The sequence below is a fragment of the Moschus berezovskii genome, chromosome 18 (assembly GCF_049115385.1).
Source record: "Moschus berezovskii isolate FMDL1 chromosome 18, NW_MosBer_1.0, whole genome shotgun sequence".
Lineage (NCBI taxonomy): Eukaryota > Metazoa > Chordata > Mammalia > Artiodactyla > Moschidae > Moschus > Moschus berezovskii.
In genome coordinates, this window is record NC_142477.1 from 55,836,842 (window position 1) to 55,856,658 (window position 19,817).

Consider the following 19,817-nt stretch of genomic DNA (forward strand, 5'->3'; position numbering starts at 1 on the left):
AGCCTGGTGGGCTATGGTTCATGGCATCACAAAGAGTCAAACATGACTTAGTGACTAAACAACAACAACAAAGTAAATCTGATTTTATATTTGTATAAAAGAAAGACCCAATTTTTTTTTTAAAGATGAATAAGCATTCAGTTCAGTTCAGTTCAGTCGCTCAGTCATGTCCGACTTTCCGCAACCCCATGAATCACAGCACACCAGGCCTCCCTGTCCATCACCAACTCCCGGAGTTCACTCAAACTCATGTCCACAGAGTCGGTGATGCCATCCAGCCATCTCATTCTCTGTCGTCCCCTTCTCCTCCCGCCCCCAACCTTTCCCAGCATCAGAGTCTTTTCCAGTGAGTCAACTCATCTCATGAGGTGGCCAAAGTATTGCAGTTTCAGCTTTAGCATCAGTCCTTCCAATGAACACCCAGGATCGATCTCCCTTAGAATGGACTGGTTGGATCTCCTAGCGGTATAAGGGACTCTCAAGAGTCTTCTCCAACACCACAGTTCAAAAGCATCAATTCTTTGGCGATCAGCTTTCTTCACAGTCCAACTCTCACATCCATACATGACCACGGGAAAAACCATAGCCTTGACTAGACGGACCTTGGTTGGCAAAGTAATGTCTCTGCTTTTTAATATATTATCAAGGTTGGTGATAACTTTCCTTCCAAGGAGTAAGTGTCTTTTAGTTTCATGGCTGCAATCAGCATCTGCAGTGATTTTGGAGCCCAAAAAAATAAAGTCTGACACTGTTTCCACTGTTTTTCCATCTATTTCCCATGAAGTGATGGGACCAGATGCCATGATCTTTGTTTTCTGAATGTTGAACTTCAAGCCAACCTTTTCACTCTCCTCTTTCACTTTCATCAAGAGGCTTTTGAGTTCCTCTTCACTTTCTGCCATAAGGGTCGTGTCATCTGCATATCTGAGATTATTGATATTTCTCCCAGCAATCTTGATTCCAGCTTGTGCTTCTTCCAGCCCAGCATTCCTCATGATGTACTCTGCATAGAAGTTAAATAAGCAAGGTGACAATATACAGCCTTGATGTACTCCTTTTCCTATTTGGAACCAGTCTGTTGTTCCATGTCCAGTTCTGACTGTTGCTTCCTGACCTGCATGCAGGTTTCTCAAGAGGCAGGTCAGGTGGTCTGGTATTCCCATCTCTTTCAGAATTTTCCACAGTTTATTGTGATCCACACAGTCAAAGGCTTTGGCATAGTCAATGAAGCAGAAATAGATGCTCTTCTGGAACTCTCTTGCCTTCTCCATGATCCAGCGGATGTTGGCAATTTGATCTCTGGTACCTCTGCCTTTTCTAAAACCTGCTTGAACATCTGGAAGTTCACGGTTCACATATTGCTGAAGCCTGGCTTGGAGAATTTTGAGCATGATTTACTAGCATGTGAGATGAGTGCAATTGTGCGGTAGTTTGAGCATTCTTTGGCATTCCCTTTCTTTGGGATTGGAATGAAGACTGACCTTTTCCAGTCCTGTGGCCACTGCTGAGTTTTCTAAATTTGCTGGTATATTGAGTGCAGCACTTTCACAGCAACATCTTTCAAGATTTGAAATAGCTCCACTGGAATTCCATCACCTCCACTAGCTTTGTTCGTAGTGATGCTTTCTAAGGCCCACTTGACTTCACATTCCAAGATGTCTGGCTCCAGGTCAGTGATCATGTTATCGTGACTATCTTGGTCATGAAGATCCTTTTTGTATAGTTCTTCTGTGTATTCTTGCCACCTCTTCTTAATATCTTCTGCTTCTGTTAGGTCCATACCATTTCTGTCCTTTATCATTAGTTGATTATTTTTAATAAGTATTTTACAGTTTCCTTATGTTCAGTTTTTCAGAGTGTTTCCATCATTGCTTTTTGTTGAAGATCAGGTTCCCCAGGAAGTAGGCTCTGAGAAGGTGGTAGTCTACAGAGGATGTATGGAAGACGGGAAGGAAACAGGACTGTATAAAAGAGAATCTCACTGTGGTGCAGTCTCAGTAAAGACCTCAGCTAAGTCTCGGGGAGCTCTGAGGACAGGATGTCCCTTCAGAGTTTTCCACAGTTGAGACAAGGGTCCAGGTTGTTGTACACCCATGTCAATCAGCTATGGGATATATCAGGGATGGGATATGAGTTAGTTGAGGCAACTGTCTTCAGTCTCGAGCTATTCCAAGAGAGGGAGAGATGGTCATTGAGGTTGAGGGCTCTGAGCTGCAGGACTTCCAGCAGCTGGAGGCATGTGTCTTCCTGTCCCACAGAGGATTCTGGGAAGTACATCAACAGTCTCTTAGACTGTGACATTTTAGACATGGATCCTTGCCTTGGGTCCTGTAATTTGGAGGGTTCCACCCTGACATTTCTTCTTTTTCCAACCTTGCCCCTCCTCAAGGGTCAAGGGCCTTGGAGCCCAAAACCTGAATCCCTCCTAACTACACTTTCCCAAACCCCAATCTTTCAAGCTTGGGCCACAGAGGCGGCCAAGGGACAGACATTTGGGAGGGTAGGTGCACACAGTGCACTGTCCACAAGCATCCAAATGAGGACCTTCACATGTAGAACCCTGGGAAGTGGGAGAAACAGAACATTTGGAGAGAGGCCCATATGGACTTGTGCTCCAGTCCCTGTAAATATTGGACGTCTGCCCTATTTGATAGCTAACCCTTCCCCACCGCTGAAGAAATGGAGACAACAGGGAGACTCATCTCCGGTTACAGAGAGGCATGAACTCAGAGACGTGACTAGGCCTCTGGTTATTGCCACTGGACCAGCTGCTTTCCTCAGTGGAAAGTGTTGAGTCAGATAGAGATGACTAAACTTTTCCTTGGAAGACTTATCCTTCACTTTCTTTATCTCATTGAAATGTTTGTGAGGCTGAGAGCAAAAGTCTATAACTCTGAAATTCCCAGGAGAAAGGTACTATAAAAACACAAGGTATTATAGTATAATCCTCGGAACACACCAGCGTTAGAGGCCTGGGAACAGAAACTGAATTGTGAGTTCTGCTTGGCTTGCTCAAATGTCAGGTTTAGTATCAAAACCTTCTATGATTGATAGGTCAATAGTAACTGAAAGATTGTGAACTTTTGTAAATGTGTGACTAGCTCCTAAGGAAAGCCACATATTTTACCTGATAGCACCCAAGAAAAAATAGTCATTGCAACTTTTAGAAATGTTGCCATCAATAAATTGAAGTTTTCAGTGTCAAAATTTGGCGCCATAGTTTCTCTTCATCTATCACTGCTAAATCTATTATTTACTGAAAACACCTTCCAAAGTTCTCTCAAGGTTAACCCAGTATCCAGGCAATCAATAACTGGCATTCTTTTTTGCTCCTGAATCACATTTCCAGTAGACTTCACATGATTATGACTCCTGCAGAAAACCCACAGAAAGCAGGCGGGGCCTTTGCATCCTGTACAACTCCACCTAGTTAGCCAGGGAGCTGCTCCACTCCAACCAGCACCCCTGAAGTCAACTCTGCTCCTTCCCCATAGAGATATGTTCTGTTCAATTATTCATAGTCTCCTTTAAGTTTATGGTCTTCTGGTTTCTTAGTTTGCTTTCTTCGTGAAGATTTTATATTATTGAATAAGCGAAGGATCTAGAATTATGAAGAAATATGCCCTGTGAAATACCATCCTTCCATCCTCTGGATAGGAACAGCTAAGCATTCCATTCTGTGTCTACTCCCTAAAGTTAGGAAAGCACTAAGAAAACTCAAGAATTACAGAGACTGTATATTTCCTGTGTTTATGCAGGTATTTAGGCAAACAGTTGCCCCAGGGATTATTTGTTATTGGTTCATTGTGTTTACTTAAATGAGCAGACTCTAGATGCTATCATATCACAGAGAAGTGTTTCTCAGGATGAAGCAGAATCAGGAGCATCCTATGTTACCAATTGTGTCCTCTCCAAATAGAGTAACTCAGCCTGATGAGTTTTATTTTTTATTTTTCCAATGTGTATGCTTTTTCTTTTTCTTGCCTTACTGTAGTGACTAAAAATTCCAGTAATCTTGGATTGACCAGAAAGTTCATTCATAATATCTTATGGAAAAACCCAGACAAACATTTTGGCCAACTCGGTATGTTGAATAAGAGTGGTGAAAGCATACAACCTTCTCTTCTTCGTGATCTTAGAGGGTGAGTATTCAGCCTTTGATGTATGTATGATGTTAGCTATAGGTTTTTTGGTAGATGCGCTTTATGACATTAAAGAAGTCTCTCTTTATTCATAGTGTACTAGGCGTTTTTATAATGAATGGATTTCGAATTTTGTCATGTGCTTTTCCTGAGCCAATTGATATATTATGGCTTTTATTCTTTGACCTGTTAATGTGGTTGATTGTAGTGCTTGATTTTTAAATATCAAACTTCTCTTGCATACTAGAAAAAAATCATACTTGGCTGTGGTGTCCTATACTTTTTACTTGCTGTTGGATTTGATTTCCTAAACTTTTATTGAGGATTTCTGCTCTGCTTTAAAATAACTTCTGCTGACTTCTTAGTCTATTTTCCTAAGCTTAAGGATTGACAAATGCCTGAAGGTGGGAATCTCCCATGTGTAGAGCTCATATTAGATTAGTTATCTGCCTGTAACTACAACCACTTTAGCTGGAAAATCACACAAGAATGTAACCTTAACTTTCTTTGGAGTACATAAAAAGAGAATGATATAATTGGGAAGATAAAATGACACTTATAGAAACCCCAGATATAGCTTTTCCTGTTTATTTATAGGCAGAATTTGAAGATTCAAATTTGAATCCTTGTTGCATGTGAGACCATGGCGTGTCTGCAAATGGTAGCCCGTAAAGGAGACTTGTACATGAATTCATGTATAATGAGTTTGAATTCCATGCAGAGCACTATTCTAAGATTACCAAGTGTCAAGCTTTTTAAATGTTTTCCTTTATTATATTCAAATATAGGGACTTCTCATAGCTATTGGAGTGAAGATATGTACCACATGTTTTCCTTAGAGCAGATAAGCACATGTAAATACGTGGCGTGATAGAAACCTGAAAAGAAAATCAGATTCATAATTTCTTCCGTGTATCTTGGGAGGAGAGTGCTGTAGGAGATCTGAACCATCTCACGTGAGTAGGGTACAGATGCAATCTTTGCAGTCACTTTTAAGTGAAGGAGTCAAGGCCCAGGAAAAGTCATATTTTATAATCTCCAATTTATCATGTTGGGTTTGTCTTCATTGCTTTTAATTTGAGGTCATAGGATTTAATGGGCCTCCATGTATGAATGGAAATTCATTTATGCAAACAAAATATCTCTTTAGGGGCTGGATGATTTACTAAGCAATTATCCTAATTAGCCAAGAAAATATAGGTTTTTGGGTGAATTACTGGTCATTAAAATAATTCTCTTTACTGATTAAAATTTATGGGAACATTTTGTCTGTAGGATGTCTGATGAAAAGAAACCATATTTTTGCTTTTTATGCAGCTGGACCTGTAACCACACAAAGATGTAGACTTTTCAATGATATATGTTTCATTGATTTGAGTAATATTCTCGTTGTCCTCTGAAAAACACTGCATCATCCCTAAGCAGAACAGAAAAATAGCTTTGGCTACACTCCATTTTCCAGGATAATTTTCTTCAAAGAAGTCTGATTTCAGATGACTTTGAAAGCTCCTTTCAAAGTTCTTCCTAGATATTCTCTTTTATGTTGGTGGAAATGCTGTTTGGATTATGTCTTACACTTTTGTACACTATTCACAATGCTTATACTGTTTAAAAAAATATGTTTCAGGCTCATATTCTTGAGATTCAATATGTTTATTACATTTTTAATATCTCAAGCAGATTTGCTATTTAATAACTATCAGAAGAAGACAATCCAGAGACGAAACAAGAACCATGGATAAACCCAAGTTTTTTCACAGTGAATCAATGCCTGGATTTCTATTTGTGTTTCTGCCTTCCATCTTTCCCCATGGCCTATTGAAGTAAAAGCTCTCCAGTTTACCCATGGTGAAGACCAGTATTATTCTGGAGATTCTTCTTAAAATGGGGACACCTGAGGTCTCTGTAGATTTAATTCCATAGATTGAACTCTCTTCATAAATTTTTAATGGAGTTGTTCCTGGTATCCAAAAGCAGATGACCAAGTTTCTTAGCAGTGAAACTTTCTTTTTGTTTCTAGGTTGAGTGGTCAACTAGAGACTGGCATTTATAAAGAGACCTCAATGAAGAGACAGAGAAGGCAATGGCAACCCACTCCAGTACTCTTGCTTGGAGAATCCCATGGATGGAGGAGCCTGGTATGCTGCAGTCCTTGGGGTCGCTAAGAGTCGGACACAACCAAGCGACTTCACTTTCACTTTTCATTTTCGTGCATTGGAGAAGGAAATGGCAACCCACTCCAGTATTCTTGCCTGGAGAATCCCAGGGACAGAGGAGCCTGTTGGGCTGCCGTCTATGGGGTCGCACAGAGTCAGATACTACTGACGCGACTTAGCAGCAGCAGCAGCAACAGCAATGAAGAGAATCTTATCCATGTGTTCACCTTGTTTTCTTAAGAAGCCAAAGTTATCGCTATTGTTTTTGAAAAGTCTTGAGGTGTTTGATTGTAAGTTTATTGTTGTTCAGTCATTCAGTCGTGTCTGACTCTTTGCGACCCCATGGACTGCAGCATACCAGGCTTCCCTGTCCTTCAACATCTCCCAGAGGTTGCTCAAACTCATGTCCATTGAGTCAGTGATGCCATCCAATTATCTCATCCTCTGCCAACCCTTCTCCTTCTGCCTTCAATCTTGCCCAGCATCAGGGTCTTTTCTGATGAGTTGGATCTTCGCATCAGGTGGCCAAAGTATTGGAGCTTCAGCTTCAGCACCAGTCCTTCCAATGAATATTCAGGGCTGATTTCCTTTAGGGTTGACTGGTTTGATCTCCTTGCTGTCCAAGGGACTCTCAAGAGTCTTCTCTAGCACCACAGTTTGAAGGCATCAATTCTTCAGTGCTCAGCCTTTTTTAATGTCCCGCTCTCATATCCATACATAACTACTGGAAAAAACATAGTTTTGACTATATGGACCTTTCTAGGCAAAATAATGTCTCTGCTTTTTAATACACTGTCTATGTTTGTCATTAATTATAAGTAGCTGTTTCCAAATGGAAGCATAGTTCTCTGTGCAGTAACGGTTGATCCTTTTATTTAAATGACAAGGGCTGTCACCAACAATTGTTTACTTATAATACAGATATTATTTTGAGTGCTAAGGATCATATAAGTACATTATAGGGCTCATTCATTATACTCAGGATAATGCAGATATTTTGGATCAAACAGCTCACATTCATCCATACATTGGAGATTAGGTGGTACTAATTACTCCCTTCTGGGCTCTGTTCAAATGACAAATAGCGACAAGAATATGATTAAAGACTAAAAACATAGAATTAGACTTATTTATGGAGTAGGCATGGAGAAGGAAATGGCAACCCACTCCAGTGTTCTTGCCTGGAGAATCCCAGGGACGGGTGAGCCTGATGGGCTTCCATCTATGGGGTCGCACAGAGTTGGACACGACTGAAGCGACTTAGCAGCAACAGCAGCAGCAGCATGGAGTAGACAACTTCCTCAAAACCCTCAAAGTAAGGAGTTTTCTGGAGAAGCTGAACTGTAGAATGAAGTTACTCCTCATTCTAAATCTAAGGGACAGTTGGATTTTCTCATCTAACACTTATCTAGCTAGCCAAAAGGACAATATGGCTTGTTCCTCAAAAATCTAATTGTTCTTAGAACCAGAAATGACTACCTTTCCTTTTGTAATGCTGTGATCTCATCCATAATGGTAACACAACCCAGCAAACGGCTAGGCTTTTTTTGGTCTCACCAATTAGATGAATTCAGAAGAGTAAGTGAGCAGGGGTAGGGGGATTTAAAATAGGGGGATTAATCCCACTTAACTGCTCCTCAAACAGGAAGAGGAGTATGTCAAGGTTGTGTATTGTCACCCTGGTTATTTAACTTATATGCAGAGTACATCATGAGGAACGCTGGGCTGGAAGAAGCACAGGCTGGAATCAAGATTGCCAGGAGAAGATACGCAAATGACGCCACCCTTATGGCAGAAAGTGAAGAGGAACTCAAAAACCTCTCGATGAAAGTGAAAAATGAGAGTGAAAAGGTTGGCTTGAAGATCAACATTCAGAAAACTAAGATCATGGCATCTGGTCCCATCACTTCATGGGAAACAGTGTCAGGCTTTATTTTGGGGGGCTCCAAAATCACTGCGGATGCTGATTGCAGCCAGGAAATTAAAAGAAGCTTACTCCTTGGAAGGAAAGTTATGACCAACCTAGACAGCATATTAAAAAGCAGAGACATTACTTTGCCAACAAAGGTCCATCTAGTCAAGGCTATGGTTTTTCCCGTGGTCATGTATGGATGTGAGAGTTGGACTGTGAAGAAAGCTGATCACTGAAAAATTGATGCTTTTGAACTGTGGTGTTGGATAAGACTCTTGAGAGTCCCTTGGACTACAAGGAGATCCAACCAGTCCATTCTAAAGATCAGTCCTGGGTGTTCATCGGAAGGACTGATGCTAAAAAGCTAAAGCTCCAATACTTTGGTCACCTCATGCAAAGAGTTGACTCACTGGAAAAGACTCTGATGCTGGGAGGGATTGGGGGCAGGAGGATAAGGGGACTTCAGAGAATGAGATGGCTGGATGGCATCACCGACTTGATGGAGGTAAGTTTGAGCGAACTCTGGGAGTTGGTGATGGACAGGGAGGCCTGGTGTGCTGTGATTCATGGGGTCTCAAAGAGTCGGACATGACTGAGCGACTGAACTGAACTGAACTGCTTCTCAACTGTCGGTGAAAAGGAAGTTGCTTCCTCTTAGTGGAGTCAGGAAGAGTGCTATGGCCATGGAAACGTGCCCCTCAGGTCTCCTGCCACAGAGACTGTAGTTAAACACTGTTCTGTGTGTTCTACTTGGAATTCACTGTCATATTTGTGCCTAGGTCTCACTTTCCTAGCCAATGCTGAATGTGACTGAAATACCAAGACAGGTCCATTTGGGGGAGATAGAAGTCTTCTAGGACAGGCAATTTTGGCTCGAAAGGACTCTACACTAGCTTAACTGAACTTTCTTAGAAATGCACCTTAGTCAAAGACTTTTCTTCCTGCCTCCCTTTCATCTTCCTCCTTCTTTTATTCCTTCCCTTTCTCCTTCACAGGGGTCAGCCCTGCATTGCAGTCTGATGCTCTCCCAGCCTTCTCCAGCTTCCCCTCTCCCATTGCCTCTCACTGGCATTCTCCTAGTATCTCTTATTCATCTGTGATCCTGGCTTGTTGTCTGCCTCTTAGAGGGCCTGGACAAATTCAAGGAGCAAAGTCATAGGGTATCCACCAACACCAACCACATATACAAAATAATTTCAAGAAGTGCGATACTCTGTGAACTTGTACGTACTGAAAGCTCTTCCTCAGGACTAAGAGAAAAATTGGACCTTCTACAGTGTTACTCCTCAAATGGTGGCTCAGGTGATAAAGAATCTGCCTGTAATGTAGGAGACACAGGAGATGCATGTTGAGTCCCTGGGTTGGGAAGATCCTTTGGAGAAGGGAATGGTTACCCACTCCAGTCTTCTTGCCATGGTCAGAGGAGCCTGGTGTGCTACAGTCCATGGGGTCAAAAAGAGTTGGATATGACTGAGTGACTAGCACTTTCACAAATTAACAATGGTAAATTATACTTTCTTTTTAACTTCCTAGTCCATGATTTATTGATACTTTTGTAAAACACAAAAACAACTTAAAAAATGAAATAAAAGATGTATAAAACAGAAGTTTTTTATTATTAGAATAAATTAACATAAAATTACTTTGCAAAGTTCTAATGAAAGTTTCTAAATGCTTACGGTCTATACTGATGGTGGACTGGTAACAGCGCTTAGCTTGGCACTAGTCCACCGACCACACTTTGAGCTGTCCTGTTCTAAGGTGTGTGTGACTGAGTTATGTCTACTCGTCACTGGCTCAAATGGTAGAAAAGCTGAAAACTCAAGCTATCAAGTTTCTATTTCTTGAGGCATTGGGGTTTCCATCTGGTAAAGGGCTGGCTTGAGTAGGTCAGTGAATGGACTGGTTTCATTGGGAGAGGAGCTGGATACCCTGCTGTGAACTTGAAAAGGGGTTTGGTGGTTTAGGTTTTAGTCACAGAGACATAACTGGCTTGTGGTTTACCACAAGAATATTTCTTAGTCTCTTAAGTTGGATTCAGGGCAGATTGATCAGAATCCCCACAGGTTTCTGGCAGTTTCAGAACCTGGGGTGGAGTGTTTTCCTTTCCCTTTCTCTCTGGCCCTCTTGCCCTGGCTTTGTAGATCCCTTCACTGGAGTTGGAAGCATGTAAAGTTTATGTTTAGGGGAACTTAAGGTTAGAGAGAGCTTAAATGGTAGCTTAGGGAAGCATGTACCCTTGACGTACTTCTACTTTTCCAATGGTTTTTGAAGTTTATTTAAGTGCTAAACACTTTATACAAACATATAATTTTGGTTCTCCACCTTGTGGTCAACAAAGCTGTAAGTAGAACCACATGGAAGTTTATTGATAATTTCAAAGCATTAGGGTGCCTTCACTGGGGCCATGAAATGGCCTTGTCCCTGCAATGAAAAAAACCTTCTTTTGCTTCCTTTATGATTATATCATTATTTTGACTGGACTCAGCACTTTAGAACATTTTTAATTTTAATAGTACTTAAAAAAATTTTTTTTTGGTAAGGCTGTTTTTAAAGTCTTTATTAAATTTTGTTACAGGATTGCTTCTGTTTTATGTTTCGGTTTTTTTGACCATGAGGCATATACGACCTTAGTTCCCCAACCAAGGGTTGAACCCACACTCCCTGCTTTGAAAGGTGAAGTCTTAACCGCTGGACGACCGGGGAAATCCCTGCAGTCATTTATATTCACGTTTGTTCTTTGTTGAAAAGTAGAGTAATATGAACCAACAGTCACCTTCTGCTATCATCTCCTCTATTAACTGACTGGCCTGGATATTCCAAACCCATCATATCATATTTGCAAAGAGAAACAAACCTAGGAGAAGGGGGAGGAAGGAATACAGATTTGGTTAGAAAGAAAGAAAACTGGCATCAAACTGTTTTCCCTGCTGTGGAAAGGGGCACAGATTCAAGAGTGGCCCATGCCTGCAATTTTCTTTGAGTTTCAAATGTCCCTAGGAGTGTGCTTCTTCCTCAGCACCCTGAAGAGTTGATGGCAGACTGGGGTTCATAACTTTCAGGGCACCATCCTGGGATTCAGAGAACAGAACCTCACTGAACAGCCATTTAGTAATGTAAGGTCAATAGGTAATTTACAGCCCAGACAGTCAGCTGGTTTTGAAGTCCTGAACTTTGGTAGACCTCACCCTCTGCATGCTTTTTCTGTACAAACAGATTACACAGCTGGAGAGTAACTTTTTTTTTCATGATATACAAATAGCCAATGCTATTATACTGCGTGACAATGTCTCTTCCTTTTATTATTTTGGCTGATGACCCTATAAAAATGCATTAAACCTAATAAAAATGCATCTTAAGCACTGCATCCTGAACATCTGAAAGAATATATTTTATTTGTGGCTTCTTCATCTTAGGCTATGATAGGGGGAACTTAACAGTTTATTAACCTTACAGTCTTTTGCTGTTGGTTTTGGTAGAGTTATCTGTATTCAGAAAAGGAATGGTCAAAGAAGAGCAGAATAAGTTGCTGGTTTGGCAGCTCAGGACATGTGTTTCATATTTAACAGAGATAAATCTGTAGGCTATGATACCAGAAGATACCTACTTCTAAACAAAACTAGGCTTAATGAAACAGCCCAGATGATAAACAGGTCATATTCCAAAAATGTTTGGTGTGAGTCATGCTTAGTAAAATATGGGCCACTGTCTTCTACTTCCTTAAAATTCAGTGTTTCAGAGACTAACTGTGTCTTTTAGATGTCGGTTAAGGGTGTATGTTCTGCTCAAGCTTTGATTTTCTTGATTCTTCTATATTTATTAGGCTAGGAGGGTTGGATAAAAAGACTGAACAGCATGATACGATGAATTATAGAAAATAATGGTAAGAATAAGTCAGAGAAAAAACCATCTTTGAGAGTTTTGTTTCTAAACAGGCTTCTGAAATTACCAGTTTGGAGGACTTCCCTGGTGGCCCAGTGGTTAAGACTCTGCACTTCCACTGAAGGGGGCAGGGGTTTGATCCCTAGTCGGGGAGCTGAGATGCCACATACTGAGATCCCATATGATATGACCAAACAAAAACTAAAGCAAAATTACTGACTCAAGATCAGAGGTGCAGAAGAGATTGGAGGGTGGCTAGAACCCGAGGCATGGGCAAACTGTCTGCTTTGACATGTTTTTCTCCTGTCTCTTCTCCCTTCTACCATTTTTACTCTAAATTTGATTTCAAGGAGCACAGAGCCTATATTTTGTGTTATTCAAAAATTATTTTGATTCAAAGAAAATATATCTATCCCAAATAGGAAATGATGCCTCATTTTTGCCATACATTCTTAATCCATCCTTTCCCACCATTTTGCCTTACAGAGGAGCCCCAAGATGAAGCTTTTAAATATTCCAAAAAAAAAAAAACAAACCACCACTCTTCCCACAAGTCTCTGCTTGCTCTCATGGTGGAATTCTGCTTGCTCCTCCTGACATTTCTGATCTCATGTTTTCATCCCACTGAAGAGACCTGGAAGGTGGGTCTCAGTCTTTTTGCTTTTCTACCCTGAAAGATGCTGGACCATGGGGATGGGGTTTAATTTGAAAAACAAGACTTTTGGAACTGATTAAACATGCATGTGAAAAATCGCTATATTAAGTCATTGTATAGTAAAATTTAACAAGACAAGTGAGCAGGTGGTGAATGAACAAAAACTGATGTGAAAAGTGATGTTTACGTAAATAGCAGCCCAACTAATCATTTGAAATACAAAAGACTTCAAGACATCTAAAATTTTGGATGTCCCAAGTTTCATGTGTTCTAAGGGCTTCTGGCATCTTTTCAACTTTACCCTTCAGCACTCTTTAAGGCAGAGAAGGACAGAATAATTTTCCTTCTCAAGTTGAGACTTTTAAACTACCCTTAGATCTTGCACGGAGTTGGAATGCATATTCTCCTTGGTCCAGCACAGGAACTAGAACTCTCCAAAAATAACAAGTTGTTTTCTTGCAGCTCATAGAACAAAACTCAAGTCATACCAGAAAGTCTCTGAAAAGAAAGACTCCAGAGGGCATTTTGAGAAGTGAACAGGAACTTCTTTAATGGTAGAAAAAGGGATGGATCTGGCTTAACTACGTGAAACAAATATGTTTGTGTGTGTGTCCCTGTCATCTCACCTCCGTTTCTAAGCCACATCTTCTTTGAATTTTCAGCACTCTAATCAGATATGTTACATGTTAATTGCAAAAATTCTACTTGTGATGAGAATGAAGTTTTTGTGCTTTGACATACTAAATGCTGGATAAAGAGGTTTACTTGGAACCTAAAATTATTGGGAAAAAAATGGCATCAGAATGAGAAAATAGATATCTTTGCACTCTCATTGTTTTTTTAAAGAGAAGATATCATTTATAATATTCCTTTCTTATTATCTTAAGCAGTAGATTTTTAAAGCTGATTTTTACATTTTACATTTGGTATTCAAGTTCATAATGCAGTATCATAAATACTCACAAGTTTTTGAATTTAACCAGTAAGATAGTTGACATTTGTTTGACTTTTTCTTTGAGTAAAATTTATTTATTTTTTCCAAACTTTAAACTTTTATTTTGTATTTGGGTACAGTCGATTAACAATGTTGTGGTAGTTTCAGATGAACAGCAAAGGGACTCAAGCACACATGTACCTGTGTCCATTTTCCCCCCAAACCCCCTCCCATCTAGGCTGGCACATAATGTTGAGCGGAGTTCTGTGTGCTATACAATAGGTCCTCGTTGGTTATCCATTTTAAATATAGCAGTGGGTGCATGACCTTCCCCAAATCTCTAACTATCCCTTTCCTCTGGCAATCATGAGTTCATTTTCTAAGTCTGTGAGTCTCTTTCTGGTTTATCAGTAAGCTCATTTGTATCGTTTCTTTTTAGAGTCCACATGTAAGGGATGTCATATGATATTCCTCCTTTTCTGTCTGACTTACTTCACTCAGTATGATGCTCTCAAGGTCTGTCCATGTTGCTGCAAATGGCATTATTTCACTCTTTTTTAATGGCTAATATTCCATTGTATATATGTGGCACATCTTCTTTATCCATTCCTCTGTCAAGGGACATTGAGTTGCTTCCATGTCTTGGCTATTGTAAGCTGCGCTGCAGTGAACACTGGGGTGCATGTATCCTTTTAGGTCATATTTTTCTCCAGATATGTGCCCAGGAGCGAGATTGCAAGGTCATATGGTAGTTCTGATTTTAGTTTTTTATAAGTAACCACCATACTCTTCTCCATAGTGGCTATACCAATTTACACTCCCACCAACAGTGTAGGAGGGTTCCCTTCTCTTCACATCCTCTCCAGCATTTGTTTGTGGATTTTTTGATGATAGTCATTCTGACTGGTGTGAGGTGACATCTCACTGTAGTTTTGATTTGCATTTCTCTAATAACTATGATTTTGAACATTTTTTCATGTGCCTATTGACCATCTGTTTGTCCTCTTGGGAGAAATGTCTATTTAGGTCTTTTGCCCATTTTGGGGACCTCCCTAGTATCTCAGATAGTAAGGAATTTGCCTGTAATGCAAGAAACCTGGGTTTGATCCCTGTATTGGGAAGATCCATGGAGAAGGGAATGGCAACCCACTCCAGTATTCTTGCCTAGAGAATCCCTATGGACAGAGGAGTCTGGCGGTCTACAGTACAAGGGGTCACAAAGAATTGGACATGAATGAACGGCTAAGCACACAACACAGCCCATTTTTTGAGTGGGTTGTTTATTTTGATGCTGTTAAACATCATAAGCTGTTTGTCTCTGACATAAATCACAGCAACATCTTTTTTTTTTAATTCATCTCCCAAAATAATGGATACAAAAACAAAAATAAACCAATGGGACCTACTTAAACTCAAAAGCTTTTGCACAGCAAAAGAACAATAAACAAAATGAAAAGACAACCCACAGACTGGGAGAAGACATTTGCAAATGATGTGACCAATAGGGGATTAGTCTCCAAAATTTGCAAACAGCTTATGATGCTTAACAGCATCAAGACATCTGTTTGTTTTGTGGAAGGATTAGAAGATACATTTCAAAAAAAGTTTCAACTTTTTTTTTTTTTTGCAATGGGCAGGCAGGGGGAGAAGTGGGATTTGTGGTAAAGAAAGGTAGATTTTTGCCCTCTGTCAAGTTTAGATTGATGCTAGGTCCTGAGGAGTTAAGCAGAGAGTCGACCAGTTCTTCATCAACTGTTGTCCTTTTCTTCTTGACACATATACTACATTTCCCAAATAGATATCCCTGCAGTTAGTGCCAAACATGTGACTGGTTCTGGCCAATGGGATGGGGGTGGAGTCATGTAGGCCATCTCCAGGCCTGGCCTATATATTCCCTCAAGATCTCATGTATGTGCTTTCTTCCCCCATCTTCTAGCAGAATACGAAAGATCCAGTGGAAAACTCTGGGTCTTAAGGAATAGCAGAGCCCCTAGACCAAAAGAATCTGTTTCTAGATCACAATGTACATCACAGCCCCTGCTGACCTAGAAGGACTCTGATGTGAGAAAGAAGTAAACCTGTATCATGACAAGCTAAGATTCTGAAGTTTATTTGTTATAGCGATGAATCTTCCTGACCAATGCAGGGGAAGAGTCCAGGGATATGTGGAGTGGGCACATCAGAGGATATGGGAGGCAGGATTCCAGGATGAACTCTGTGACCTCTGCCATCTGGTGTTACTCCCATGATTATTCTATGTTCCATGGAAAAGGGAATTTTCCAGATGTAAATAAAGTGACCTATGAGATGGTAGAGAGGTTAATTATTTGCCTAAGGTAACCCATTTCAGTATTCTTGCACTGGATAATCCCATGGACAAAGGAGCCTGGCTAACTACAGTCCTTGGGGTTGCAAAGAGTTAGACATGACTTAGCAACTAAACAACAACAACAAACTTAACCAAAAGAACCCTTTAAAAGAGAATTTTCTCTAGCTGGTAGTGGAAAAGGGAGTGAGAGAGGTTTGAAGTGTGAAAGGGATTTAACACTGAAATGGGAGAGGGTCATGTGGAAAAGACCTGAGAGGGTCTTATAGGAAGCGAGAGTGCCAGCCAACTGTTGGCAAGATAATGGAACCTGTCTTAGAGCCACAAGGAGACTAATTCTGCCAACAACCTGAGGGAGCTTGGAAGTAGGTCTTTCCCTAATTGGGCCTCTAAATGAGGAAACAGATAGAGATGTAGACATATAATAAATACTATGTATATCAATTCCCTGATCTGTTCATCTAGTCTAGCTCATTTTCTGTTGCTTTTAATTATCTTCCTAACAAATACATATTAAATACCTATGTGTGCCAGGCCTTGTGCTTGGCACAGTCACCTGGTCACCTGGGAAGTAAAGCAGCAGTCACCTGGGAAGTCCAAGTCTCTCTCTCCTAACTCACTTGATGAGCTCTGTGAGCTTAAGCCTGTGTATGCATAAAATTGTCTCCTCCTCCATCATGAGAGGCCCTAAATGTACCTGCTCAATTGCCATTGAGATTGTTATTATAATTCAGTTTTAATTGTAGTTGCAACTGCACCTGCTACAATGAGTTAAGCTCCTGCACAACTTTCTGGAAGACAGACTTGCTAAATCACTGCTGGGTAAGTGTGATCATGAGCTTTGTAGAGCAGAGGGGCAAAGCTCCACTCATCAGACTCATCCTCACGTGGCGTCTTTACCTCCCAGCGCACTGTCATGCTCCTGCCTGTGTCACTTTCTGGTGCTAGCTTACAAAAGGGAAAAGGAAGGGGAGAAACCCCCCTGCTGGCTTAGCTGCCATCGGAACATGGGGTGACAATTCCCCTTGTCCTGACTCCCACCCTGGTAAGAAATGGGGGTCCTGACATTGTTTACTTCAGTCTCAAGGGACAGTAGTGTTCTCTTTTATTGCTCCAAGTGATAAAATGGATAGAATTCTTTACTACCTGGGGATGAGTAGCAGTAAACCTAAAAGGAAAATATGTCAAAATGAAAGGCATCTTCAAATACTACCTCTGTTTTGAGAGGTCAAAGACCCAGTGGAGGAAACTCTTTTCCGCTTGCATGTATCCAGGAGCCCATCAGTTTTGAAATTCTTACCTCAGTCCTTGTTTCTGAACTCGTCTAGTCTACTTCCCCCAGTTACCGTGTTCTAGTTATTTATTGCTACATAAATAACTTAAAACTTAGTGCTCTGGCACGGTGATTTGATATATTCTCTCTCATGGTTCTGGTCTGACTAGTTCTTGCTTCAAGATCCCTCCTGTGGTTGCATCCAGTTGTCAGCTGAACTGGAAGCCCTCTGAAGGCTTGACCAGTTCATGCCTGGGGCCTGAACTAGGATAACTGACAGCTGGGTTAGCTGGAACTGTCGCCTTGGGTGCCTACATGTATTGTCCTCTGCATGGTGCTCTCGGGGGCTCATACTTCTCAGAGGGCAACTCAGGACTCCAGGCAGAAGCTCAGAGTTCCTTTTGACAAAACTTCAGAGGTCAGTGCAGCATAACCTCCTCCACATTCTGTTAAGCAAGTCCCAGGCCAGCCTGCCCTGAATTGCAGAGGAGGCCACAGCACAAATGTATGGATGTGGGTGATGTGGCTCATTGTGGGGGCGGGGTTGGGGGAGGTGGGAAGCATCTGTTGTATTTTGTAGGACAGGAGTAGTTGAGGGATTATAAAAATCCCCCAGTCTTATTGTCAGTGAGCTGATGAAGGTCACTTAGAATGAAGGACCCAGGCTTAATGGAACTGACTAAACTTCATCTGCCAAAGTCATGAACTTCAGTGTCTCTGGTTGAGCCTCCACTTTCTGGCAAGCAGATGGTTTGCACTGAACTGGAAAATTTTATCCACCCTTTTCTGCGCAGATTTCTCATCAACAGCAAAACCCACACTTGATTGTTTGTTGTTTAAAATAAAGATGCAGTGAGAGAATTTGGATTTCTCATGGCTGTATAACTTAATACAGATTTTGCTTTGTTATTTTGTCAATCAAAAAATTCTAAGGAATCTAGATGAACCTGTTTGCAGGGCAGGAATAGAGACACAGACATAGAGAATGGACGTGTGAACATAGGAGGAGATGGGCAGGTAGGACAAACTGACAGTTTAGGATTGACATACATACATTACCATGTGTAAAACAGATAGCTAGTGGGAACCTGATGTATAGCCCAGCCAACTCCGTGATGACCTGGGGGAAGGGATGGGGGAGGGTGGGAGGGAAATGAAGTGGCAGGGAATGTGTGTGTGTGTGTGTGTGTATACATATATATATATACACACACATAGAGCTGATTCACTTTGCTGTACAGCAGAAGCTAACACAACATTGTAAAGCAATTAAAATCCAATAAAAAATTACTAGGGAAGGCATCATGTGGGATAAGTAGTCCCTTGGTGAGGTGCTTGGGAGGAACAGAGAATACTTAAGCAGTGGTTCCTGTTGCTTAAGGAACAGGTCAGTTCTGAAACCAAAACTTACAAGTAAAATTTGGACCTTAGAAGAAAGGCTACAGCTTAAAATTTAGTTGAGAAATTAAGACATTGCATCTAGGGAAAGAATAAAAGAACATGAGAATTTGCTTAACAATACATTACAGCTTCTGTGGATTTTATGGCTTTCTAATCATTCTTCATCCTCTGAACCACAGAACTTTAGGCTTTAGATTGGATATAAGCTTATTGATATTTTCTTTCCAGTAGTTGCTGTTTCTGGCAACTACTTTAAGTAGTTGCTGTTTCAGGATAAATTTAGGATAAAGCATTTATCCTCTACATCTACATTCATAACTCAGTTGAGTTTTGGTATACAGCCAATCAATACTTAAAAATTGATACCTGGAAGGAAAAATGATTTAATAATGTAATTTGATGTCACAATGATTTATTCCACGTTAATGGTTATTGATAGAATGCAAGACATTCTCTGCCCAGAATGGTTAATCAATAATTGGACCAGGAGAGAATCAAGCTCCTCCAGTGATGAGTACTGTAGTACTCTCATGGATCACAAAAGTAAGAAAGAATTAGTTTCTGCCCTCAAGGGAGTCACAGTTTCCTGGAGAAAGCAACATGTAATAGATAACACTACTCTTGCATAGTACACAGAGTGGTGGAGGAAAGATCCTGTGCCAAGTAGGAGGCCCACTGATGACCTGAGGATGGCAGTTGTGCAGGCTCTTCAAGGCTCAGTGAAGGCAGTTTACTCTCGACCAAGAAGACCTTGTTCAGAGGCGGGGAATGGTAAAAGGACCCAAGATACGCAGCGACTAGTTAGACTCATGGTGGAGGGGTGATATCGCAGTGTGTGCTTGTGGGAGGGGGTAGGTTTGGGGTGCAGTGAGAGCATTAGCAGTAAAGGCAGCTGGAGCATAGTCAGGGTGCAGATGGTACCTGTGATGTGTCTGAGTCAGAAGTAGGGTTTGGATGGGTTGGCTAGAACACAGATAAAGAGAGAAAAAGTTTGACAAAATGCAGCTGCCAAACAATATGCTCAGGCCAGGATTTGTTAACTGATCTTAGCTTGTTTCACATCTGGAAGATCAGTCTAGGAGGACAAAGGACGAGCAGCTTGCAAACACCATCAGTCAAAGGTTGGAAAGGAGCCC

General features: G+C 41.0%; 1 long non-coding RNA gene across 2 annotated transcripts in view; it reads left to right on the forward strand.

The window, feature by feature from the left end:
* The window catches only part of LOC148774994 (uncharacterized), a 322,880-nt gene that overhangs the window by 153,326 nt on the left and 149,737 nt on the right, over positions 1–19,817 (forward strand). Inside the window, exons 2-4 of one of the 2 annotated variants that reach the window (XR_016035208.1) lie at positions 3,995–4,142; positions 4,931–5,098; positions 6,163–7,801. The exons of the other annotated variant lie outside the window; for it this stretch is intronic. This is a non-coding gene — a long non-coding RNA (uncharacterized LOC148774994). Of the gene's footprint in view, positions 1–3,994; positions 4,143–4,930; positions 5,099–6,162; positions 7,802–19,817 lie in introns of those variants that run through there. 2 annotated transcript variants of the gene reach the window in all.